The sequence below is a fragment of the Canis aureus genome, chromosome 7 (assembly GCF_053574225.1).
Source record: "Canis aureus isolate CA01 chromosome 7, VMU_Caureus_v.1.0, whole genome shotgun sequence".
In the NCBI taxonomy this organism is placed as follows: domain Eukaryota; kingdom Metazoa; phylum Chordata; class Mammalia; order Carnivora; family Canidae; genus Canis; species Canis aureus.
Genome location: NC_135617.1, coordinates 75,063,648 through 75,090,048, shown reverse-complemented (window position 1 = coordinate 75,090,048; position 26,401 = coordinate 75,063,648).

Genomic DNA, 26,401 nt, shown 5'->3' with positions numbered 1-26,401 from the left:
GTTAGTGGCTGGGAGAGGTTGCGGGAAAAGCATGTGTGAGCACTGGGCCTGAACTCCCGTGTATCTGAGTTGAATACAGCGATTTCCAATGGCCTTCTTCAATCAAAGTGTAGCTAGGTTCCAACTCCCGTGTCCGAGTGGGTAGCAGACATCTGCCTCCCATGCATACACACTTCTGAGAGTTGAGCTTATGGCCTGTACCTCCACATCCAGCCTGCTGGTACCCTTGGCTTCTAAAAGGCCTAGGCTCGCTGTTTGACGGAATTGCTGGGATAGGTATTTGGAATCACCCGGCACACAAGACTAGTGCCTCCAAGCTCAGTTCAGCGATTTCCTAGTAATTCCTGTGGTAGACTGGTGCTACATACTAAGTTCCATACGTGAGAGGGTAGCTGAACGCCTTGTCCAAAACCATCTTACTTCTGAGAGTTGAGCTCACCCTCAGTCCCTCACAGTTCCACACTGCCTGCAGAGAGAGTTCCGCAGGTCTTCAGCAGAGACATTTGCCAGAGGATTCTGAGACGCAGGGTAAAAATGCAGACCTGGAGGGTATCTCCAGGTGCAGTAGAGTGGTAATCTTGGAACCTCCTGACTCAGAATACTGCTACCTTCTCACTGCCATAGGAATGCAGCTAGTTGACAGCTAGCTGGCTTCAAGACATGCTTCCCTGTGAGAGCTGAGGACAGGGCAGAACCCTCCCGCATGCTGCCTGACTGTAGGAGTAGCTGCTAACATCCTAATGTTAGTGGCTGGGAGAGGTTGCGGGAAAAGCATGTGTGAGCACTGGGCCTGAACTCCCGTGTATCTGAGTTGAATACAGCGGTTTCCAACGGCTTTCCTCAACCAGAGTGTAGCTATGTTCCAAATCCCATGTACGAGCGGGTAGCAGACATCTGCCTCCCATGCATACACACTTCTGAGAGTTGAGCTTATGGCCTGTACCTCCACATCCAGCCTGCTGGTACCCTTGGCTTCTAAAAGGCCTAGGCTCGCTGTTTGACGGAAGTGCTGGGAGAGGTAATTGGAATCTCCCGGCACACAAGACGACTGCCTCCAAGCTCAATTCACGATTTCCCAGTAATTCTTGTGGTAGACAGGTGCTACATACTAAGTTCCATATGTGAGATGGTAGCTGAACGCCTTGTCCAAAAGCATCTTACTTCTGAGAGTTGAGCCCACCCTCAGTCCCTCACAGTTCCACACTGCCTGCAGAGTGAGTTTCACACGTCTTCACCAGAGACGATTGCCAGAGGCTTCTGAGTACAAGTTAACAATGCAGACCTCGAGGGTATCTCCAGGTGCAGTAGAGTGGTAATCTTGGAACCTCCTGACTCAGAGTACTGCTACCTTCTCACTGCCATAGGAATGCAGCTAGTTGACAGCTGGCTTCAAGACATGCTTCCCTGTGAGAGCTGAGGACAGGGCAGAACCCTCCCGCATGCTGCCTGACTGTAGGAGTAGCTGCTAACATCCTTATGTTAGTGGCTGGGAGAGGTTGCAGGAAAAGCATGTGTGAGCACTGGGCCTGAACTCCCGTGTATCTGAGTTGAATACAGCGATTTCCAACGACTTTCCTCAACCAGAGTGTAGCTAGGTTCCAAATCCCATGTACGAGCGGGTAGCAGACATCTGCCTCCCATGCATAACACTTCTGAGAGTTGACCTTATGGCCTGTACCTCCACATCCAGCCTGCTGGTACCCTTGGCTTGTAAAAGGCCTAGGCTCGCTCTTTGACGGAATTGCTGGGAGAGGTAATTGGAATCTCCCGGCCCACATGACGAGTGCCTCCAAGCTCAATTCACGATTTCCCAGTAATTCTTGTGGTAGACAGGTGCTACATACTAAGTTCCATATGTGAGAAGGTAGCTGAACGCCTTGTCCAAAAGCATCTTACTTCTGAGAGTTGAGCACACCCTCAGTCACTCACACTTCCACACTGCCTGCAGAGTGAGTTTCACACGTCTTCACCAGAGACGATTGCCAGAGGCTTCTGAGTACAAGTTAACAAGGCAGACCTAGAGGGTATCTCCAGGTGCAGTAGAGTGGTAATCTTGGAACCTCCTGACTCAGAGTACTGCTACCTTCTCACTGCCATAGGAATGCAGCTAGTTGACAGCTAGCTGGCTTCAAGACATGCTTCCCTGAGAGAGCTGAGGACAGGGCAGAACCCTCCCGCATGCTGCCTGACTGTAGGAGTAGCTGCTATCATCCTAATGTTAGTGGCTGGGAGAGGTTGCGGGAAAACCATGTCTGAGCACTGGGCCTGAACTCCCGTGTATCTGAGTTGAATACAGCGATTTCCAATGGCCTTCTTCAATCACAGTGTAGCTAGGTTCCAACTCCCATGTCCGAGTGGGTAGCAGACATCTGCCTCCCATGCATACACACTTCTGAGAGTTGACCTTATGGCCTGTACCTCCACATCCAGCCTGCTGGTACCCTTGGCTTCTAAAAGGCCTAGGCTCGCTGTTTGACGGAAGTGCTGGGAGAGGTAATTGGAATCACCCGGCACACAGACTATTGCCTCCAAGCTCAGTTCAGCTATTTCCTAGTAATTTCTGTGGTAGACTGGTGCTACATACTAAGTTCCATACGTGAGAGGGTAGCTGAACGCCTTGTCCAAAACCATCTTACTTCTGAGAGTTGAGCTCAGCCTCAGTCCCTCACAGTTCCACACTGCCTGCCGAGTGAGTTTCGCAATTCTTCAGCAGAGACGTTTGCCAGAGGCTTCTGAGACGCAGGGTAACAATGCAGACCTGGAGGGTATCCCCAGGTGCAGTAGAGTGGTAATCTTGGAACCTCCTGACTCAGAATACTGCTACCTTCTCACTGCCATAGGAATGCAGCTAGTTGACAGCTGGCTTCAAGACATGCTTCCCTGTGAGAGCTGAGGAGAGGGCAGAACCCTCCCGCATGCTGCCTGACTGTAGGAGTAGCTGCTAACATCCTAGTGTTAGTGGCTGAGAGAGGTTGCGGGAAAAGCATGTGTGAGCACTGGGCCTGAACTCCCGTGTATCTGAGTTGAACACAGCGATTTCCAACAACTTTCCTCAACCAGAGTGTAGCTAGTTTCCAAATCCCATGTACGAGCGGGTAGCAGACATCTGCCTCCCATGCATACACACTTCTGAGAGTTGAGCTTCTGGCCTGTACCTCCACATCCAGCCTGCTGGTACCCTTGGCTTCTAAAATGCCTAGGCTCGCTGTTTGACGGAAGTGGTGGGAGAGGTAATTGGAATCTCCCGGCACACAAGACGAGTGCCTCCAAGCTCAATTCACGATTTCCCAGTAATTCTTGTGGTAGACAGGTGCTACATACTAAGTTCCATATGTGAGAAGGTAGCTGAACGCCTTGTCCAAAAGCATGTAACTTCTGAGAGTTGAACACACACCCAGTCACTCACTCTACCACACTGCCTGCAGAGTGAGTTTCACACGTCTTCACCAGAGACGATTGCCAGAGGCTTCTGAGTACAAGTTAACAATGCAGACCTGGAGGGTAACTCCAGGTGCAGTAGAGTGGTAATCTTGGAACCTCCTGACTCAGAATACTGCTACCTTCTCACTGCCATAGGAATGCAGCTAGTTGACAGCTGGCTTCAAGACATGCTTCCCTGTGAGAGCTGAGGACAGGGCAGAACCCTCCCTCATGCTGCCTGACTGTAAGAGTAGCTGCTAACATCCTAATGTTAGTGGTTGGGAAAGGTTGCGTGAAAAGCATGTGTGATCACTGGGCCTGAACACCCCTGTATCTGAGTTGAATACAGCGATTTCCAATGGCCTTCTTCAATCACAGTGTAACTAGGTTCCAACTCCCATGTCCGAGATGGGTAGCAGACTTCTGCCTCCCATGCATATACACTTCCGAGAGTTGAGCTTATGGCCTGTACCTCCACATCCAGCCTGCTGGTACCCTTGGCTTCTAAAAGGCCTAGGCTCGCTGTTTGACGGAATTGCTGGGAGAGGTATTTGGAATCACACGGCACACAAGACTAGTGCCTCCAAGCTCAGTTCAGCGATTTCCTAGTAATTCCTGTGGTAGACTGGTGCTACATACTAAGTTCCATACGTGAGAGGGTAGCTGAACGCCTTGTCCAAAACCATCTTACTTCTGAGAGTTGAGCACACCCTCAGTCACTCACACTACCAAACTGCCTGCAGAGAGTGTTTCGCAGGTCTCCAGCAGAGACGTTTGCCAGAGGCTTCTGAGACGCAGGGTAACAATGCAGACCTGGAGGGTATCCCCAGGTGCAGTCGACTGCTAATCTTGGAACCTCCTGACTCAGAATACTGCTACCTTCTCACTGCCATAGGAATGCAGCTAGTTGACAGCTAGCTGGCTTCAAGACATGCTTCCCTGTGAGAGCTGAGGACAGGGCAGAACCCTCCCGCATGCTGCCTGACTGTAGGAGTAGCTGCTAACATCCTAATGTTAGTGGCTGGGAGAGGTTGCGGGAAAAGCATGTGTGAGCACTGGGCCTGAACTCCCGTGTATCTGAGTTGAATACAGCGATTTCCAACGGCTTTCCTCAACCAGAGTGTAGCTAGGTTCCAAATCCCATGTACGAGTGGGTAGCAGACATCTGCCTCCCATGCATACACACTTCTGAGAGTTGAGCTTATGGCCTGTACCTCCACATCCAGCCTGCTGGTACCCTTGGCTTCTAAAAGGCCTAGGCTCGCTGTTTGACGGAAGTGCTGGGAGAGGTAATTGGAATCTCCCGGCACACAAGACGAGTGCCTCCAAGCTCAATTCACGATTTCCCAGTAATTCTTGTGGTATACAGGTGCTACATACTAAGTTCCATATGTGAGATGGTAGCTGAACGCCTTGTCCAAAAGCATCTTACTTCTGAGAGTTGAGCCCACCCTCAGTCCCTCACAGTTCCACACTGCCTGCAGAGTGAGTTTCACACGTCTTCACCAGAGACGATTGCCAGAGGCTTCTGAGTACAAGTTAACAATGCAGACCTGGAGGGTATCTCCAGGTGCAGTAGAGTGGTAATCTTGGAACCTCCTGACTCAGAGTACTGCTACCTTCTCACTGCCATAGGAATGCAGCTAGTTGACAGCTGGCTTCAAGACATGCTTCACTGTGAGAGCTGAGGACAGGGCAGAACCCTCCCGCATGCTGCCTGACTGTAGGAGTAGCTGCTAACATCCTTATGTTAGTGGCTGGGAGTGGTTGCGGGAAAAGCATGTGTGAGCACTGGGCCTGAACTCCCGTGTATCTGCGTTGAATACAGCGATTTCCAATGGCCTTCTTCAATCACAGTGTAGCTAGGTTCCAACTCCCATGTCCGAGTGGGTAGTAGACATCTGCCTCCCATGCATACACACTTCTGAGAGTTGAGCTTATGGCCTGTACCTCCACATCCAGCCTGCTGGTACCCTTGGCTTCTAAAAGGCCTAGGCTCGCTGTTTGACGGAAGTGCTGGGAGAGGTAATTGGAATCACCCGGCACACAAGACTAGTGCCTCCAAGCTGAGTTCAGCGATTTCCTAGTAATTCCTGTGGTAGACTGGTGCTACATACTAAGTTCCATACGTGAGAGGGTAGCTGAACGCCTTGTCCAAAACCATCTTACTTTGAGAGTTGAGCTCAGCCTCAGTACCTCACAGTTCCACACTGCCTACCAGGTGAGTTTCGCAATTCTTCAACAGAGATGTTTGCCAGAGGCTTCTGAGACGCAGGGTAACAATGCAGACCTGGAGGGTATCCCCAGGTGCAGTAGACTGGTAATCTTGGAACCTCCTGACTCAGAATACTGCTACCTTCTCACTGCCATAGGAATGCAGCTAGTTGACAGCTGGCTTCAAGACATGCTTCCCGGTGAGAGCTGAGGAGAGGGCAGAACCCTCCCGCATGCGGCCTGACTGTAGGAGTAGCTGCTAACATCCTAATGTTAGTGGCTGGGAGAGGTTGCGGGAAAAGCATGTGTGAGCACTGAGCCTGAACTCCCGTGTATCTGAGTTGAATACAGCGATTTCCAACGACATTCCTCAACCAGAGTGTAGCTAGGTTCCAAATCCCATGTACGAGCGGGTAGCAGACATATGCCTCCCATGCATACACACTTCTGAGAGTTGAGCTTATGGCCTGTACCTCCACATCCAGCCTGCTGGTACCCTTGGCTTCTAAAAGGCCTAGGCTCCCTGTTTGACGGAAGTGCTGGGAGAGGTAATTGGAATCTCCCGGCACACAAGACGAGTGCCTCCAAGCTCAATTTACGATTTCCCAGTAATTCTTGTGGTAGACTGGTGCTACATACTAAGTTCCATACGTGAGAAGGTAGCTGAACGCCTTGTCCAAAAGCATCTTACTTCTGAGAGTTGAGCCCACCCTCAGTCCCTCACAGTTCCACACTGCCTGCAGAGTGAGTTTCACACGTCTTCACCAGAGACGATTGCCAGAGGCTTCTGAGTACAAGTTAACAATGCAGACCTGGAGGGTATCTCCAGGTGCAGTAGAGTGGTAATCTTGGAACCTCCTGACTCAGAGTACTGCTACCTTCTCACTGCCATAGGAATGCAGCTAGTTGACAGCTGGCTTCAAGACATGCTTCACTGTGAGAGCTGAGGACAGGGCAGAACCCTCCCGCATGCTGCCTGACTGTAGGAGTAGCTGCTAACATCCTTATGTTAGTGGCTGGGAGAGGTTGCGGGAAAAGCATGTGTGAGCACTGGGCCTGAACTCCCGTGTATCTGAGTTGAATACAGCGATTTCCAATGGCCTTCTTCAATCACAGTGTAGCTAGGTTCCAACTCCCATGTCCGAGTGGGTAGCAGACATCTGCCTCCCATGCATACACACTTCTGAGTGTTGAGCTTATGGCCTGTACCTCCACATCCAGCCTGCTGGTACCCTTGGCTTCTAAATGCCTAGGCTCGCTGTTTGACGGAAGTGCTGGGAGAGGTAATTGGAATCACCCGGCACAAAAGACTAGTGCCTCCAAGCTGAGGTCAGCGATTTCCTAGTAATTCCTGTGGTAGACTGGTGCAACATACTAAGTTCCATACGTGAGAGGGTAGCTGAACGCCTTGTTCAAAACCATCTTACTTTGAGAGTTGAGCTCAGCCTCAGTACCTCACAGTTCCACACTGCCTGCTGAGTGAGTTTCGCAATTCTTCAACAGAGACGTTTGCCAGAGGCTTCTGAGACGCAGGGTAACAATGCAGACCTGGAGGGTATCCGCAGGTGCAGTAGACTAGTAATCTTGGAACCTCCTGACTCAGAATACTGCTACCTTCTCACTGCCATAGGAATGAAGCTAGTTGACAGCTGGCTTCAAGACATGCTTCCCTGTGAGAGCTGAGGAGAGGGCAGAACCCTCCCGCATGCTGCCTGACTGTAGGAGTAGCTGCTAACATCCTATGTTAGTGGCTGGGAGAGGTTGCGGGAAAAGCATGTGTGAGCACTGGGCCTGAACTCCCGTGTATCTGAGTTGAATACAGCGATTTCCAACGACTTTCCTCAACCAGAGTGTAGCTAGGTTCCAAATCCCATGTACGAGCGGGTAGCAGACATCTGCCTCCCATGCATACACACTTCTGAGAGTTGAGCTTATGCCCTGTACCTCCACATCCAGCCTGCTGGTACCCTTGGTTTCTATAAGGCCTAGGCTCCCTGTTTGACGGAAGTGCTGGGAGAGGTAATTGGAATCTCCCGGCACACAAGACGAGTGCCTCCAAGCTCAATTCAAGATTTCCCAGTAATTCTTGTGGTAGACAGGTGCTACATACTAAGTTCCATATGTGAGAAGGTAGCTGAACGCCTTGTCCAAAAGCATGTTACTTCTGAGAGTTGAGCACACCCTCAGTCACTCACACTACCACACTGCCTGCAGAGTGAGTTTCACACGTCTTCACCAGAGACGATTGCCAGAGGCTTCTGAGTACAAGTTAACAATGCAGACCTGGAGGGTATCTGCAGGTGCAGTAGAGTGGCAATCTTGGAACCTCCTGACTCAGAGTACTGCTACCTTCTCACTGCCATAGGAATGCAGCTAGTTGACAGCTGGCTTCAAGACATGCTTCCCTGTGAGAGCTGAGGACAGGGCAGGACCCTCCCGCATCCTGCCTGACTGTAGGAGTAGCTGCTAACATCCTAATGTTAGTGGCTGGGAGAGGTTGCGGGAAAAGCATGTGTGAGCACTGGGCCTGAACTCCCGTGTATCTGAGTTGAATACAGCGATTTCCAATGGCCTTCTTCAATCACAGTGTAGCTAGGTTCCAACTCCCATGTCCGAGTGGGTAGCAGACATCTGCCTCCCATGCATATACACTTCTGAGAGTTGAGCTTATGGCCTGTACCTCCACATCCAGCCTGCTGGTACCCTTGGCTTCTAAAAGGCCTAGGCTCGCTGTTTGACGGAATTGCTGGGAGAGGTATTTGGAATCACACGGCACACAAGACTAGTGCCTCCAAGCTCAGTTCAGCGATTTACTAGTAATTCCTGTGGCAGACTGGTGCTACATACTAAGTTCCATACGTGAGAGGGTAGCTGAACGCCTTGTCCAAAACCATCTTACTTCTGAGAGTTGAGCTCCCCCTCAGTCCCTCACAGTTCCACACTGCCTGCAGAGAGAGTTTCGCAGGTCTTCAGCAGAGACGTTTGCCAGAGGCTTCTGAGACGCAGCGTAACAATGCAGACCTGGAGGGTATCCCCAGGTGCAGTCGACTGATAATCTTGGAACCTCCTGACTCAGAATACTGCTACCTTCTCACTACCATAGTAATGCAGCTAGTTGACAGCTAGCTGGCTTCAAGACATGCTTCCCTGTGAGAGCTGAGGACAGGGCAGAACCCTCCCGCATGCTGCCTGACTGTAGGAGTAGCTGCTAACATCCTAATGTTAGTGGCTGGGAGAGGTTGCGGGAAAAGCATGTGTGAGCACTGGGCCTGAACTCCCGTGTATCTGAGTTGAATACAGCGATTTCCAACGGCTTTCCTCAACCAGAGTGTAGCTAGGTTCCAAATCCCATGTACGAGCAGGTAGCAGACATCTGCCTCCCATGCATACACACTTCTGAGAGTTGAGCTTATGGCCTGTACCTCCACATCCAGCCTGCTGGTACACTTGGCTTCTAAAAGGCCTAGGCTCGCTGTTAGACGGAAGTGCTGGGAGAGGTAATTGGAATCTGCCGGCACACAAGACGAGTGCCTCCAAGCTCAATTCACGATTTCCCATTAATTCTTGTGGTAGACAGATGCTACATACTAAGTTCCATATGTGAGATGGTAGCTGAACGCCTTGTCCAAAAGCATCTTACTTCTGAGAGTTGAGCCCACCCTCAGTCCCTCACAGTTCCACACTGCCTGCAGAGTGAGTTTCACACGTCTTCACCAGAGACGATTGCCAGAGGCTTCTGAGTACAAGTTAACAATGCAGACCTGGAGGGTATCTCCAGGTGCAATAGAGTGGTAATCTTGGAACCTCCTGACTCAGAGTACTGCTACCTTCTCACTGCCATAGGAATGCAGCTAGTTGACAGCTGGCTTCAAGACATGCTTCCCTGTGAGAGCTGAGGACAGGGCAGAACCCTCCCGCATGCTGCCTGACTGTAGGAGTAGCTGCTAACATCCTTATGTTAGTGGCTGGGAGAGGTTGTGGGAAAAGCATGTGTGAGCACTGGGCCTGAACTCCCGTGTATCTGAGTTGAATACAGCGATTTCCAATGGCCTTCTTCAATCACAGTGTAGCTAGGTTCCAACTTCCATGTCCGAGTGGGTAGCAGACATCTGCCTCCCATGCATACACACTTCTGAGAGTTGAGCTTATGGCCTGTACCTCCACATCCAGCCTGCTGGTACCCTTGGCTTCTAAGAGGCCTAGGCTCGCTGTTTGACGGAAGTGCTGGGAGAGGTAATTGGAATCACCCGGCACACAAGACTAGTGCCTCCAAGCTCAGTTCAGCGATTTCGTAGTAATTCCTGTGGTAGACTGGTGCTACATACTAAGTTCCATACGTGAGAGGGTAGCTGAACGCCTTGTCCAAAACCATCTTACTTTGAGAGTTGAGCTCAGCCTCAGCCCCTCACAGTTCCACACTGCCTGCCGAGTGAGTTTCGCAATTCTTCAACAGAGACATTTGCCAGAGGATTCTGAGACGCAGGGTAACAATGCAGACTTCGAGGGTATCCCCAGGTGCAGTAGACTGGTAATCTTGGAACATCCTGACTCAGAATACTGCTACCTTCTCACTGCCATAGGAATGCAGCTATTTGACAGCTGGCTTCAAGACATGCTTCCCTGTGAGAGCTGAGGACAGGGCAGAACCCTCCCGCATCCTGCCTGACTGTAGGAGTAGCTGCTAACATCCTAATGTTAGTGGCTGGGAGAGGTTGCGGGAAAAGCACGTGTGAGGACTGGCCTGGAACTCCCGTGTATCTGAGTTGAATACAGCGATTTCCAACGACTTTCCTCAACCAGAGTGTAGCTAGGTTCCAAATCCATGTACGAGCGGGTAGCAGACATCTGCCTCCCATGCATACACACTTCTGAGATTTGAGCTTATGGCCTGTACCTCCACATCCAGCCTGCTGGTACCCTTGGATTCTAAAAGGCCTAGGCTCGCTGTTTGACGGAAGTGCTGGGAGAGGTAATTGGAATCTCCCGGCACACAAGACGAGTGCCTCCAAGCTCAATTCACGATTTCCCAGTAATTCTTGTGGTAGACAGGTGCTACATACTAAGTTCCATATGTGAGAAGGTAGCTGAACGCCTTGTCCAAAAGCATGTTACTTCTGAGAGTTGAGCACACCCTCAGTCACACACACTACCAAACTGCCTGCAGAGAGAGTTTCACACGTCTTCACCAGAGACGATTGCCAGAGGCTTCTGAGTACAAGTTAACAATGCAGACCTTGAGGGTATCTCCAGGTGCAGTAGAGTGGTAATCTTGGAACCTCCTGACTCAGAGTACTGCTACCTTCTCACTGCCATAGGAATGCAGCTAGTTGACAGCTGGTTTCAAGACATGCTTCCTTGTGAGAGTTGAGGACAGGGCAGAACCCTCCCGCATCCTGCCTGAATGTAGGTGTAGCTGCTAACATCCTTGTGTTAGTGGCTGGGAGAGATTGTGGGAAAAGCATGTGTGAGCACTGGGCCTGAACTCCCGTGTATCTGAGTTGAATACAGCGATTTCCAATGGCCTTCTTCAATCACAGTGTAGCTAGGTTCCAACTCCCATGTCCGAGTGTGTAGCAGCCATCTGCCTCCCATGCATATACACTTCTGAGAGTTGAGCTTATGGCCTGTACCTCCACATCCAGCCTGCTGGTACCCTTGGCTTCTAAAAGGCCTAGGCTCGCTGTTTGACGGAAGTGCTGGGAGAGGTAATTGGAATCACCCGGCACACAAGACTAGTGCCTCCAAGCTCAGTTCAGCGATTTCCTAGTAATTCCTGTGGTAGACTGGTGCTACATACTAAGTTCCATACGTGAGAGGGTAGCTGAACGCCTTGTCCAAAACCATCTTACGTCTGAGAGTTGAGCTCAGCCTCAGTCCCTCACAGTTCCACACTGCCTGCGGAGTGAGTTTCGCAGATCTTCAGCAGAGACGTTTGCCAGAGGCTTCTGAGACGCAGGGTAACAATGCAGACCTGGAGGGTATCCCCAGGTGCAGTCGACTGGTAATCTTGGAACCTCCTGACTCAGAATACTGCTACCTTCTCACTGCCATAGGAATGCAGCTAGTTGAAAGCAAGCTGGCTTCAAGACATGCTTCCCTGAGAGAGCTGAAGACAGGGCAGAACCCTCCCGTATGCTGCCTGACTGTAGGAGTAGCTGATAACATCCTAATGTTAGTGGCTGGGAGAGGTTGCGGGAAAAGCATGTGTGAGCACTGGGACTGAACTCCCGTGTATCTGAGTTGAATACAGCGATTTCCAACGGCTTTCCTCAACCAGAGTGTAGCTAGGTTCCAAATCCCATGTACGAGCGGGTAGCAGACATCTGCCTCCCATGCATACACACTTCTGAGAGTTGAGCTTATGGCCTGTACCTCCACATCCAGCCTGCTGGTACCCTTGGCTTCTAAAAGGCCTAGGCTCGCTGTTTGACGGAAGTGCTGGGAGAGGTAATTGGAATCTCCCGGCACACAAGACGAGTGCCTCCAAGCTCAATTCACGATTTCCCAGTAATTCTTGTGGTAGACAGGTGCTACATACTAAGTTCCATATGTGAGATGGTAGCTGAACGCCTTGTCCAAAACCATCTTACTTCTGAGAGTTGAGCCCACCCTCAGTCCCTCACAGTTCCACACTGCCTGCAGAGTGAGTTTCACACGTCTTCACCAGAGACGATTGCCAGAGGCTTCTGAGTACAAGTTAACAATGCAGACCTGGAGGGTATCTCCAGGTGCACTAGAGTGGTAATCTTGGAACCTCCTGACTCAGAGTACTGCTACCTTCTCACTGCCATAGGAATGCAGCTAGTTGACAGCTGGCTTCAAGACATGCTTCCCTGTGAGAGCTGAGGACAGGGCAGAATCCTCCCGCATCCTGCCTGACTGTAGGAGTAGCTGCTAACATCCTTATGTTAGTGGCTGGGTGAGGTTGCGGGAAAAGCATGTGTGAGCACTGGGCCTGAACTCCCGTGTATCTGAGTTGAATACAGCGATTTCCAATGGCCTTCTTCAATCACAGTGTAGCTAGGTTCCAACTCCCATGTCCGAGTGAGTAGCAGTCATCTGCCTCCCATGCATACACACTTCTGAGAGTTGAGCTTATGGCCTGTACCTCCACATCCAAACTGCTGGTTACCTTGGCTTCTAAAAGGCCTAGGCTCGCTGTTTGACGGAAGTGCTGGTAGAGGTAATTGGAATCACCCGGCACACAAGACTAGTGCCTCCAAGCTCAGTTCAGCGATTTCCTAGTAATTCCTGTGGTAGACTGGTGCTACATACTAAGAACCATACGTGAGAGGGTAGCTGAACGCCTTGTCCAAAACCATCTTACTTCTGAGAGTTGAGCTCAGCCTCAGTCCCTCACAGTTCCACACTGCCTGCCAAGTGAGTTTCGCAGGTCTTCAGCAGAGACGTTTGCCAGAGGCTTCTGAGACGCAGGGTAACAATGCAGACCTGGAGAGTATCCCCAGGTGCAGTAGACTGGTAATCTTGGAACCTCCTGACTCAGAATACTGCTACCTTCTCACTGCCATAGGAATGCAGCTAGTTGACAGCTAGCTGGCTTCAAGACATGCTTCCCTGAGAGAGCTGTGGACAGGGCAGAATCCTCCCGCATGCTGCCTGACTGTAGGAGTAGCTGCTAACATCCTTATGTTAGTGGCTAGGAGAGGTTGCGGGAAAAGCATGTTTGAGCACTGGGCCTGAACTCCCGTGTATCCCTGTTGAATACAGCGATTTCCAATGGCCTTCTTCAATCACAGTGTAGCTAGGTTCCAACTCCCATGTAGGAGTGGGTAGCAGACATCTGCCTCCCATGCATACACACTTCTGAGAGTTGAGCTTATGGCCTGTAGCTCCACATCCAGCCTTCTGGTTCCCTTGGCTTCTAAAAGGCCTAGGCTCGCTGTTTGACGGAAGTGCTGGGAGAGGTAATTGGAATCACCCGGCACACAAGACTACTGCCTCCAAGCTCAGTTCAGCGATTTCCTAGTAATTCCTGTGGTAGACTGGTGCTACATACTAAGATCCATACGTGAAAGGGTAGCTGAACGCCTTGTCCTAAACCATCTTACTTCTGAGAGTTGAGCTCAGCCTCATTCCCTCACAGTTCCACACTGCCTGCAGAGTGAGTTTCGCAGGTCTTCAGCACAGACGTTTGCCAGAGGCTTCTGAGACGCAGGGTAACAATGCAGACCTGGAGGGTATCCCCAGGTGCAGTCGACTGGTAATCTTGGAACCTCCTGACTCAGAATACTGCTACCTTCTCACTGCCATAGGAATGCAGCTAGTTGACAGCTAGCTGGCTTCAAGACATGCTTCCCTGTGAGAGCTGAGGACAGGGCAGAACCCTCCCGCATGCTGCCTGACTGTAGGAGTAGCTGCTAACATCCTAATGTTAGTGGCTGGGAGAGGTTGCGGGAAAAGCATGTGTGAGCACTGGGCCTGAACTCCCGTGTATCTGAGTTGAATACAGCGATTTCCAACGGCTTTCCTCAACCAGAGTGTAGCTAGGTTCCAAATCCCATGTACGAGCGGGTAGCAGACATCTGCCTCCCATGCATACACACTTCTGAGAGTTGAGCTTATGGCCTGTACCTCCACATCAAGCCTGCTGGTACACTTGGCTTCTAAAAGGCCTAGGCTCGCTGTTTGACGGAAGTGCTGGGAGAGGTAATTGGAATCTCCCGGCACACAAGACGAGTGCCTCCAAGCTCAATTCACGATTTCCCATTAATTCTTGTGGTAGACAGGTGGTACATACTAAGTTCCATATGTGAGATGTTAGATGAACGGCTTGTCCAAAAGCATCTTACTTCTGAGAGTTGAGCCCACCCTCAGTCCCTCACAGTTCCACACTGCCTGCAGAGTGAGTTTCACACGTCTTCACCAGAGACGATTGCCAGAGGCTTCTGAGTACAAGTTAACAATGCAGACCTGGAGGGTATCTCCAGGTGCAGTAGAGTGGTAATCTTGGAACCTCCTGTCTCAGAATACTGCTACCTTCTCACTGCCATAGGAATGCAGCTAGTTGACAGCTGGCTTCAAGACATGCTTCCCTGTGAGAGCTGAGGACAGGGCAGAACCCTCCCGCATCCTGCCTGACTGTAGGAGTAGCTGCTAACATCCTAATGTTAGTGGCTGGGAGAGGTTGCGGGAAAAGCATGTGTGAGCCCTGGGCCTGAACTCCCGTGTATCTGAGTTGAATACAGCGATTTCCAACGGCTTTCCTCAACTAGAGTGTAGCTAGGTTCCAAATCCCATGTACGAGCAGGTAGCAGACATCTGCCTCCCATGTATACACACTTCTAAGTGTTGAGCTTATGGCCTGTACCTCCACATCCAGCCTGCTGGTACCCTTGGCTTCTAAAAGGCCTAGGCTCGCTGTTTGACGGAAGTGCTGGGAGAGGTAATTGGAATCACCCGGCACACAAGACTAGTGCCTCCAAGCTCAGTTCAGCGATTTCCTAGTAATTCCTGTGGTAGACTGGTGCTACATACTAAGTTCCATACGTGAGAGGGTAGCTGAACGCCTTGTCCAAACCATCTTACGTCTGAGAGTTGAGCTCACCCTCAGTCCCTCACAGTTCCACACTGCCTGCCGAGTGAGTTTCGCAGGTCTTCAGCAGAGACGTTTGCCAGAGGCTTCTGAGACGCAGGGTAACAATGCAGACCTGGAGGGTATCCCCAGGTGCAGTCAACTGGTAATCTTGGGACCTCCTGACTCAGAATACTGCTACCTTCTCACTGCCATAGGAATGCAGCTAGTTGATAGCTAGCTGGCTTCAAGACATGCTTCCCTGACAGAACTGAGGACAGGGCAGAACCCTCCCGCATGCTGCCTGACTGTAGGAGTAGCTGCTAACATCCTAACGTTAGTGGCTGGGAGAGGTTGCGGGAAAAGCATGTGTGAGCACTGGGCCTGAACTCCCGTGTATCTGAGTTGAATACAGCGATTTCCAACGGCTTTCCTCAACCAGAGTGTAGCTAGGTTCCAAATCCCATGTACGAGCGGGTAGCAGACATCTGCCTCCCATGCATACACACTTCTGAGAGTTGAGCTTATGGCCTGTACCTCCACATCCAGCCTGCTGGTACCCTTGGCTTCTAATAGGCCTAGGCTCGCTGTTTGACGGAAGTGCTGGGAGAGGTAATTGTAATCTCCCGGCACACAAGACGAGTGCCTCCAAGCTCAATTCACGATTTCCCAGTAATTCTTGTGGTAGACAGGTGCTACATACTAAGTTCCATATGTGAGAAGGTAGCTGAACGCCTTGTCCAAAAGCATCATACTTCTGAGAGTTGAGCTCAGCCTCAGTCCCTCACAGTTCCACACTGCCTGCAGAGTGAGTTTCACACGTCTTCACCAGAGACGATTGCCAGAGGCTTCTTAATACAAGTTAACAATGCAGACCTGGAGGGTATCTCCAGGTGCAGTAGAGTGGTAATCTTGGAACCTCCTGTCTCAGAATACTGCTACCTTCTCACTGCCATAGGAATTCAGCTAGTTGACAGCTGGCTTCAAGACATGCTTCGCTGTGAGAGCTGAGGACAGGGCAGAACCCTCCCGCATCCTGCCTGACTGTAGGAGTAGCTGCTAACATCCTAATGTTAGTGGCTGGGAGAGGTTGCGGGAAAAGCATGTGTGAGCACTGGGCCTGAACTCCCGTGCATCTGAGTTGAATACAGCGATTTCCAACGGCTTTCCTCAACCAGAGTGTAGCTAGGTTCCAAATCCCATGTACGAGCGGGTAGCAGACATCTGCCTCCCATGTATACACACTTCTAAGTGTTGAGCTTATGGCCTGTACCTCCACATCCAGCCTGCTGGTACCCTTGGCTTCTAAAAGGCCTAGGCTCGCTGTTTGACGGAAGTGCTGGGAGAGGTAATTGGAATATCCCGGCACACAAGACGAGTGCCTTCAAGCTCAATTCACGATTTCCCAGTAATTCTTGTGGTAGACAGGTGCTACATACTAAGATCCATACGTGAGAAGGTAGCTGAACGCCTTGTCCAAAAGCATCTTACTTCTGAGAGTTGAGCTCACCCTCAGTCCCTCACAGTTCCTCACTGCCTGCAGAGTGAGTTTCGCAGTCTTCAGCAGAGACGATTGCCAGAGGCTTCTGAGTACAAGTTAACAATGCAGACCTGGAGCGTATCTCCAGGTGCAGTAGAGTGGTAATCTTGGAACCTCCTGAGTCAGAATACTGCTACCTTCTCACTGCCATAGGAATGCAGCTAGTTGACAGCTGGCTTCAAGACATGCTTCCCTGTGAGAGCTGAGGACAGGGCAGAACCCTCCCGCATCCTGCCTGACTGTAGGAGTAGCTGCTAACATCCTAATGTTAGTGGCTGGGAGAGGTTGTGGGAAAAGCATGTGTGAGCACAGGGCCTGAACTCCCGTGTATCTGAGTTGAATACAGCGATTTCCAAAGGCTTCCTCAACCAGAGTGTAGCTAGGTTCCAACTCCCATGTACGAGCGGGTAGCAGACATCTGCCTCCCATGCATACACACTTCTGAGAGTTGAGCTTATGGCCTGTACCTCCACATCCAGCCTGCTGGTACCCTTGGCTTCTAAAAGGCCTAGGCTCGCTGTTTGACGGAAGTGCTGGGAGAGGTAATTGGAATCACCCGGCACACAAGACTAGTGCCTCCAAGCTCAGTTCAGCGATTTCCTAGTAATTCCTGTGGTAGACTGGTGCTACATACTAAGTTCCATACGTGAGAGGGTAGCTGAACGCCTTGTCCAAAACCATCTTACTTCTGAGAGTTGAGCTCACCCTCAGTCCCTCACAGTTCCACACTGCCTGCAGAGTGAGTTTCGCAGGTCTTCAGCAGAGACGTTTGCCAGAGGCTTCTGAGACGCAGGGTAACAATGCAGACCTGGAGGGTATCCCCAGGTGCATTCGACTGGTAATCTTGGAACCTCCTGACTCGGAATACTGCTACCTTCTCACTGCCATAGGAATGCAGCTAGTTGACAGCTAGCTGGCTTCAAGACATGCTTCCCTGTGAGAGCTGAGGACAGGGCAGGACCCTCCCGCATGCTGCCTGACTGTAGGAGTAGCTGCTAACATCCTAATGTTAGTGGCTGGGAGAGGTTGCGGGAAAAGCATGTGTGAGCACTGGGCCTGAACTCCCGTGTATCTGAGTTGAACACAGCGATTTCCAACGACTTTACTCAACCAGAGTGTAGCTAGGTTCCAAATCCCATGTGCGAGCGGGTAGCAGACATCTGCCTCCCATGCATACACACTTCTGAGAGTTGAGCTTATGGCCTGTACCTCCACATCCAGCCTGCTGGTACCCTTGGCTTCTAAAAGGCCTAGGCTCGCTGTTTGACGGAAGTGCTGGGAGAGGTAATTGGAATCTCCCGGCACACAAGACGAGTGCCTCCAAGCTCAATTCACGATTTCCCAGTAATTCTTGTGGTAGACAGGTGCTACATACTAAGTTCCATTTGTGAGAAGGTAGCTGAACGCCTTGTCCAAAAGCATCTTACTTCTGAGAGTTGAGCACCCCCTCAGTCCCTCACACTTCCACACTCCCTGCAGAGTGAGTTTCACACGTCTTCACCAAAGACGATTGCCAGAGGCTTCTGAGTACAAGTTAACAATGCAGACCTGGAGGGTATCTCCAGGTGCAGTAGAGTGGTAATCTTGGAACCTCCTGACTCAGAGTACTGCTACCTTCTCACTGCCATTGGAATGCAGCTAGTTGACAGCTGGCTTCAAGACATGCTTCCCTGTGAGAGCTGAGGACAGGGCAGAACTCTCCCGCATCCTGCCTGACTGTAGGAGTAGCTGCTAACATCCTTATGTTAGTGGCTGGGAGAGGTTGCGGGAAAAGCATGTGTGAGCACTGGGCCTGAACTCCCGTGTATCTGAGTTGAATACAGCGATTTCCAATGGCCTTCTTCAATCACAGTGTAGCTAGGTTCCAACTCCCATGTCCGAGTGGGTAGCAGACATCTGCCTCCCATGCATACACACTTCTGAGAGTTGAGCTTATGGCCTCTACCTCCACATTCAGGATGCTGGTACCCTTGGGTTCTAAAAGGCCTAGGCTCGCTGTTTGACGGAAGTGCTGGGAGAGGTAATTGGAATCTCCCGGCACACAAGACGAGTGCCTCCAAGCTCAATTCACGATTTCCCAGTAATTCTTGTTGTAGACAGGTGCTACATACTAAGTTCCATATGTGAGATGGTAGCTGAACGCCTTGTCCAAAAGCATCTTACTTCTGAGAGTTGAGCCCACCCTCAGTCCCTCACAGTTCCACACTGCCTGCAGAGTGAGTTTCGCAGGTCTTCAGCAGAGACGTTTGCCAGAGGCTTCTGAGACGCAGGGTAACAATGCAGACCTGGAGGGTATCCCCATGTGCAGTCGACTGGTAATCTTGGAACCTCCTGACTCAGAATACTGCTACCTTCTCACTGCCATAGGAATGCAGCTAGTTGACAGCTAGCTGACTTCAAGACATGCTTCCCTGTGAGAGCTGAGGACAGGGCAGAACCCTCCCGCATGCTGCCTGACTGTAGGAGTAGCTGCTAACATCCTAATGTTAGTGGCTGGGAGAGGTTGCGGGAAAAGCATGTGTGAGCACTGGGCCTGAACTCCCGTGTATCTGAGTTGAATACAGCGATTTCCAATGGCTTTCCTCAACCAGAGTGTAGCTAGGTTCCAAATCCCATGTACGAGCGGGTAGCAGACATCTGCCTCCCGTGCATACACACTTCTGAGAGTTGAGCTTATGGCCTGTACCTCCACATCCAGCCAGCTGGTACCCTTGGCTTCTAAAAGTCCTAGGCTCGCTGTTTGACGGAAGTGCTGGGAGAGGTAATTGGAATCTCCCGGCACACAAGACGAGTGCCTCCAAGCTCAATTCACGATTTCCCAGTAATTCTTGTGGTAGACAGGTGCTACATACTAAGTTCCATATGTGAGATGGTAGCTGAACGCCTTGTCCAAAAGCATCTTACTTCTGAGAGTTGAGCCCACCCTCAGTCCTCACAGTTCCACACTGCCTGCAGATTGAGTTTCACACGTCTTCACCAGAGACGATTGCCAGAGGTTTCTGAGTACAAGTTAACAATGCAGACCTGGAGGGTATCTCCAGGTGCAGTAGAGTGGTAATCTTGGAACCTCCTGACTCAGAGTACTGCTACCTTCTCACTGCCATAGGAATGCAGCTAGTTGACAGCTGGCTTCAAGACATGCTTCCCTGTGAGAGCTGAGGACAGGGCAGAACCCTCCCGCATCCTGCCTGACTGTAGGAGTAGCTGCTAACATCCTTATGTTAGTGGTTGGGAGAGGTTGCGGGAAAAGCATGTGTGAGCACTGGGCCTGAACTCCCGTGTATCTGAGTTGAATACAGCGATTTCCAATGGCCTTCTTCAATCACAGTGTAGCTAGGTTCCAACTCCCATGTCCGAGTGGGTAGCAGACATCTGCCTCCCATGCATACACACTTCTGAGAGTTGAGCTTATGGCCTGTACCTCCACATCCAGCCTGCTGGTACCCTTGGCTTCTAAAAGGCCTAGGCTCGCTGTTTGACGGAAGTGCTGGGAGAGGTAATTGGAATCACCCCGCACACAAGACTAGTGCCTCCAAGCTCAGTTCAGCGATTTCCTAGTAATTCCTGTGGAAGACTGGTGCTACATACTAAGTTCCATACGTGAGAGGGTAGCTGAACCCCTTGTCCAAAACCATCTTACTTCTGAGAGTTGAGCTCAGCCTCAGTCCCTCACAGTTCCACACTGCCTGCCGAGTAAGTTTCGCAGGTCTTCAGCAGAGACGTTTGCCAGAGGCTTCTGAGACGCAGGGGAACAATGCAGACCTGGAGGGTATCCCCAGGTGAAGTCGACTGGTAATCTTGTAACCTCCTGACTCAGAATACTGCTACCTTCTCACTGCCATACGAATGCAGCTAGTTGACAGCTTGCTTCAAGACATGCTTCCCTGTGAGAGCTGATTACAGGGCAGTACCCTCCCGCATGCTGCCTGACTGTAGGAGTAGCTGCTAACATCCTAATGTTAGTGGCTGGGAGAGGTTGCCGGAAAAGCATGTGTGAGCACTGGGACTGAACTCCCGTGTATCTGAGTTGAATACAGCGATTTCCAATCGCCTTCTTCAATCACAGTGTAGCTAGGTTCCAACTCCCATGTCCGAGTGGGTAGCAGACATCTGCCTCCCATGCATACACACTTCTGAGAGTTGAGCTTATGGCCTGTACCTCCACATCCAGCCTGCTGGTACCCTTGGCTTCTAAGAGGCCTAGGCTCGCTGTTTGCCGGAAGTGCTGGGAGAGGTAATTGGAATCACCCGGCACACAAGACTAGTGCCTCCAAGCTCAGTTCAGCGATTTCCTAGTAATTCCTGTGGTAGACTGGTGGTACATACTAAGTTCCATACGTGAGAGGTAGCTGAACGCCTTGTCCAAAACCATCTTACTTCTGAGAGTTGAGCTCAGGCTCAGTCCCTCACAGTTCCACAATGCCTGCAGAGTGCGTTTCGCAGGTCTTCAGCAGAGACGTTTGCCAGAGGCTTCTGAGACGCAGGATAACAATGCAGACCTGGAGGGTATCCCCAGGTGCAGTCGACTGGTAATCTTGGAACCTCCTGACTCAGAATACTGCTACCTTCTCACTGCCATAGGAATGCAGCTAGTTGACAGATAGCTGGCTTCAAGACATGCTTCCCTGTCAGAGCTGAGGAGAGGGCAGAACCCTCCCGCATGCTGCCTGACTGTAGGAGTAGCTGCTAACATCCTAATGTTAGTGGCTGGGAGAAGTTGCGGGAAAAGCATGTGTGAGCACTGGGCCTGAACTCCCGTGTATCTGAGTTGAATACAGCGATTTCCAACGGCTTTCCTCAACCAGAGTGTAGCTAGGTTCCAAATCCCATGTACGAGCGGGTAGCAGACATCTGCCTCCCATGCATACACACTTCTGAGAGTTGAGCTTATGGCCTGTACCTCCACATCCAGCCTGCTGGTACCCTTGGCTTCTAAAAGGCCTAGGCTCGCTGTTTGACGGAAGTGCTGGGAGAGGTAATTGGAATCTCCCGGCACACAAGACGAGTGCCTCCAAGCTCAATTCACGATTTCCCAGTAATTCATGTGGTAGACAGGTGCTACATACTAAGTTCCATATGTGAGATGGTAGCTGAACGCCTTGTCCAAAAGCATCTTACTTCTGAGAGTTGAGCCCACCGTTAGTCCTCACAGTTCCACACTGCCTGCAGAGTGAGTTTCACACGTCTTCACCAGAGACGATTGCCAGAGGCTTCTGAGTACAAGTTAACAATGCAGACCTGGAGGGTATCTCCAGGTGCAGTAGAGTGGTAATCTTGGAACCTCCTGACTCAGAGTACTGCTACCTTCTCACTGCCATAGGAATGCAGCTAGTTGACAGCTGGCTTCAAGACATGCTTCCCTGTGAGAGCTGAGGACAGGGCAGAACTCTCCCGCATCCTGCCTGACTGTAGGAGTAGCTGCTAACATCCTTATGTTAGTGGCTGGGAGAGGTTGCGGGAAAAGCATGTGTGAGCACTGGGCCTGAACTCCCGTGTATCTGAGTTGAATACAGCGATTTCCAATGGCCTTCTTCAATCACAGTGTAGCTAGGTTCCAACTCCCAAATCCGAGTGGGTAGCAGACATCTGCCTCCCATGCATACACACTTCTGAGAGTTGAGCTTATGGCCTCTACCTCCACATCCAGCCTGCTGGTACCCTGGGGTTCTAAAAGGCCTAGGCTCGCTGTTTCACGGAAGTGCTGGGAGAGGTAATTGGAATCTCCCGGCACACAAGGCGAGTGCCTCCAAGCTCAATTCACGATTTCCCAGTAATTCTTGTTGTAGACAGGTGCTACATACTAAGTTCCATATGTGAGATGGTAGCTGAACGCCTTGTCCAAAAGCATCTTACTTCTGAGAGTTGAGCCCACCCTCAGTCCCTCACAGTTCCACACTGCCTGCAGAGTGAGTTTCGCAGGTCTTCAGCAGAGACGTTTGCCAGAGGCTTCTGAGACGCAGGGTAACAATGCAGACCTGGAGGGTATCCCCATGTGCAGTCGACTGGTAATCTTGGAACCTCCTGACTCAGAATACTGCTACCTTCTCACTGCCATAGGAATGCAGCTAGTTGACAGCTAGCTGGCTTCAAGACATGCTTCCCTGTGAGAGCTGAGGACAGGGCAGAACCCTCCCGCATCCTGCCTGACTGTAGGAGTAGCTGCTAACATCCTAATGTTAGTGGCTGGGAGAGGTTGCGGGAAAAGCATGTGTGAGCACTGGGCCTGAACTCCCGTGTATCTGAGTTGAATACAGCGATTTCCAATGGCCTTCTTCAATCACAGTGTAGCTAGGTTCCAACTCCCATGTCCGAGTGGGTAGCAGACATCTGCCTCCCATGCATATACACTTCTGAGAGTTGAGCTTATGGCCTGTACCTCCACATCCAGCCTGCTGGTACCCTTCGCTTCTAAAAGGCCTAGGCTCGCTGTTTGACGGAAATGCTGGGAGAGGTAATTGGAATCACCCGGCACACAAGACTAGTGCCTCCAAGCTCAGTTCAGCGATTTCCTCGTAATTCCTGTGGTAGACTGGTGCTACATACTAAGTTCCTTACGTGAGAGGGTAGCTGAACGCCTTGTCCAAAATCATCTTACTTCTGAGAGTGAGCTCAGCCTCTGTCCCTCCCAGTTCTACACTGCCTGCAGACTGAGTTTCGCAGGTCTTCAGCAGAGACGTTTGCCAGAGGCTTCTTAGACGCAGGTTAACAATGCAGACCTGGAGGGTATCCCCAGGTGCAGTCGACTGGTAATCTTGGAACCTCCTGACTCAGAGTACTGCTACCTTCTCACTGTCATAGGAATGCAGCTAGTTGACAGCTAGCTGGCTTCAAGACATGCTTCCCTGTGAGAGCTGAGGACAGGGCAGAACCCTCCCGCATGCTGCCTGACTGTAGGAGTAGCTGCTAACATCCTAATATTAGTGGCTGGGAGAGGTTGCGGGAAAAGCATGTGTGAGCACTGGGCCTGAACTCCCGTGTATCTGAGTTGAATACAGCTATTTCCAACGGCTTTCCTCAACCAGAGTGTAGCTAGGTTCCAAATCCCATGTACGAGCGGGTAGCAAACATCTGCCTCCCATGCATACACACTTCTGAGAGTTGAGCTTCTGGCCTGTACCTCCACATCCAGCCTGCTGGTACCCTTGGCTTCTAAAAGGCCTAGGCTCGCTGTTTGACGGAATTGCTGGGAGAGGTAATTGGAATCTCCCGGCACACAAGACGAGTGCCTCCAAGCTCAATTCACGATTTCCCAGTAATTCTTGTGGTAGACAGGTGCTACATACTAAGTTCCATATGTGAGATGGTAGCTGAACGCCTTGTCCAAAAGCATCTTACTTCTGAGAGTTGAGCCCACCCTCAGTCCCTCACAGTTCCACACTGCCTGCAGAGTGAGTTTCACACGTCTTCACCAGAGACGATTGCCAGAGGCTTCTGAGTACAAGTTAACAATGCAGACCTGGAGGGTATCTCCAGGTGCAGTAGAGTGGTAATCTTGGAACCTCCTGACTCAGAGTACTGCTACCTTCTCACTGCCATAGGAATGCAGCTAGTTGACAGCTGGCTTCAAGACATGCTTCCCTGTGAGAGCTGAGGACAGGGCAGAACCCTCCCGCATGCTGCCTGACTGTAGGAGTAGCTGCTAACATCCTAATGTTAATGGCTGGGAGAGGTTGCGGGAAAGGCATGTGTGAGCACTGGGCCTGAACTCCCGTGTATCTGAGTTGAATACAGCGATTTCCAACGACTTTCCTCAACCAGAGTGTAGCTAGGTTCCAAATCCCATGTACGAGCGGGTAGCACACATCTGCCTCCCATGCATACACACTTCTGAGAGTTGAGCTTATGGCTTGTACCTCCACATCCAGCCTGCTGGTACCCTAGGCTTCTAAAAGGCCTAGGCTCGCTGTTTGACGGAAGTGCTGGGAGAGGTAATTGGAATCTCCCGGCACACAAGACGAGTGCCTCCAAGCTCAATTCACGATTTCCCAGTAATTCTTGTGGTAGACAGGTGCTACATACTAAGTTCCATATGTGAGATGGTAGCTGAACGCCTTGTCCAAAAGCATCTTACTTCTGAGAGTTGAGCCCACCCTCAGTCCCTCACAGTTCCACACTGCCTGCAGAGTGAGTTTCACAGGTCTTCACCAAAGACGATTGCCAGAGGCTTCTGAGTACAAGTTAACAATGCAGACCTGGAGGGTATCTCCAGGTGCAGTAGAGTGGTAATCTTGGAACCTCCTGACTCAGAGTACTGCTACCTTCTCACTGCCATAGGAATGCAGCTAGTTGACAGCTGGCTTCAAGACATGCTTCCCTGTGAGAGCTGAGGACAGTGCAGAAACCTCCCGCATCCTGCCTCACTGTAGGAGTAGCTGCTAACATCCTTATGTTAGTGGCTGGGAGAGGTTGCGGGAAAAGCATGTGTGAGCACTGGGCCTGAACTCCCGTGTATCTGAGTTGAATACAGCGATTTCCAATGGCCTTCTTCAATCACAGTGTAGCTAGGTTCCAACTCCCGTGTCCGAGTGGGTAGCAGACATCTGCCTCCCATGCATACACACTTCTGAGAGTTGAGCTTATGGCCTGTACCTCCACATCCAGCCTGCTGGTACCCTTGGCTTCTAAAAGGCCTAGGCTCGCTGTTTGACGGAATTGCTGGGATAGGTATTTGGAATCACCCGGCACACAAGACTAGTGCCTCCAAGCTCAGTTCAGCGATTTCCTAGTAATTCCTGTGGTAGACTGGTGCTACATACTAAGTTCCATACGTGAGAGGGTAGCTGAACGCCTTGTCCAAAACCATCTTACTTCTGAGAGTTGAGCTCACCCTCAGTCCCTCACAGTTCCACACTGCCTGCAGAGAGAGTTCCGCAGGTCTTCAGCAGAGACATTTGCCAGAGGATTCTGAGACGCAGGGTAAAAATGCAGACCTGGAGGGTATCCCCAGGTGCAGTAGAGTGGTAATCTTGGAACCTCCTGACTCAGAATACTGCTACCTTCTCACTGCCATAGGAATGCAGCTAGTTGACAGCTAGCTGGCTTCAAGACATGCTTCCCTGTGAGAGCTGAGGACAGGGCAGAACCCTCCCGCATGCTGCCTGACTGTAGGAGTAGCTGCTAACATCCTAATGTTAGTGGCTGGGAGAGGTTGCGGGAAAAGCATGTGTGAGCACTGGGCCTGAACTCCCGTGTATCTGAGTTGAATACAGCGATTTCCAACGGCTTTCCTCAACCAGAGTGTAGCTATGTTCCAAATCCCATGTACGAGCGGGTAGCAGACATCTGCCTCCCATGCATACACACTTCTGAGAGTTGAGCTTATGGCCTGTACCTCCACATCCAGCCTGCTGGTACCCTTGGCTTCTAAAAGGCCTAGGCTCACTGTTTGACGGAAGTGCTGGGAGAGGTAATTGGAATCTCCCGGCACACAAGACGACTGCCTCCAAGCTCAATTCACGATTTCCCAGTAATTCTTGTGGTAGACAGGTGCTACATACTAAGTTCCATATGTGAGATGGTAGCTGAACGCCTTGTCCAAAAGCATCTTACTTCTGAGAGTTGAGCCCACCCTCAGTCCCTCACAGTTCCACACTGCCTGCAGAGTGAGTTTCACACGTCTTCACCAGAGACGATTGCCAGAGGCTTCTGAGTACAAGTTAACAATGCAGACCTCGAGGGTATCTCCAGGTGCAGTA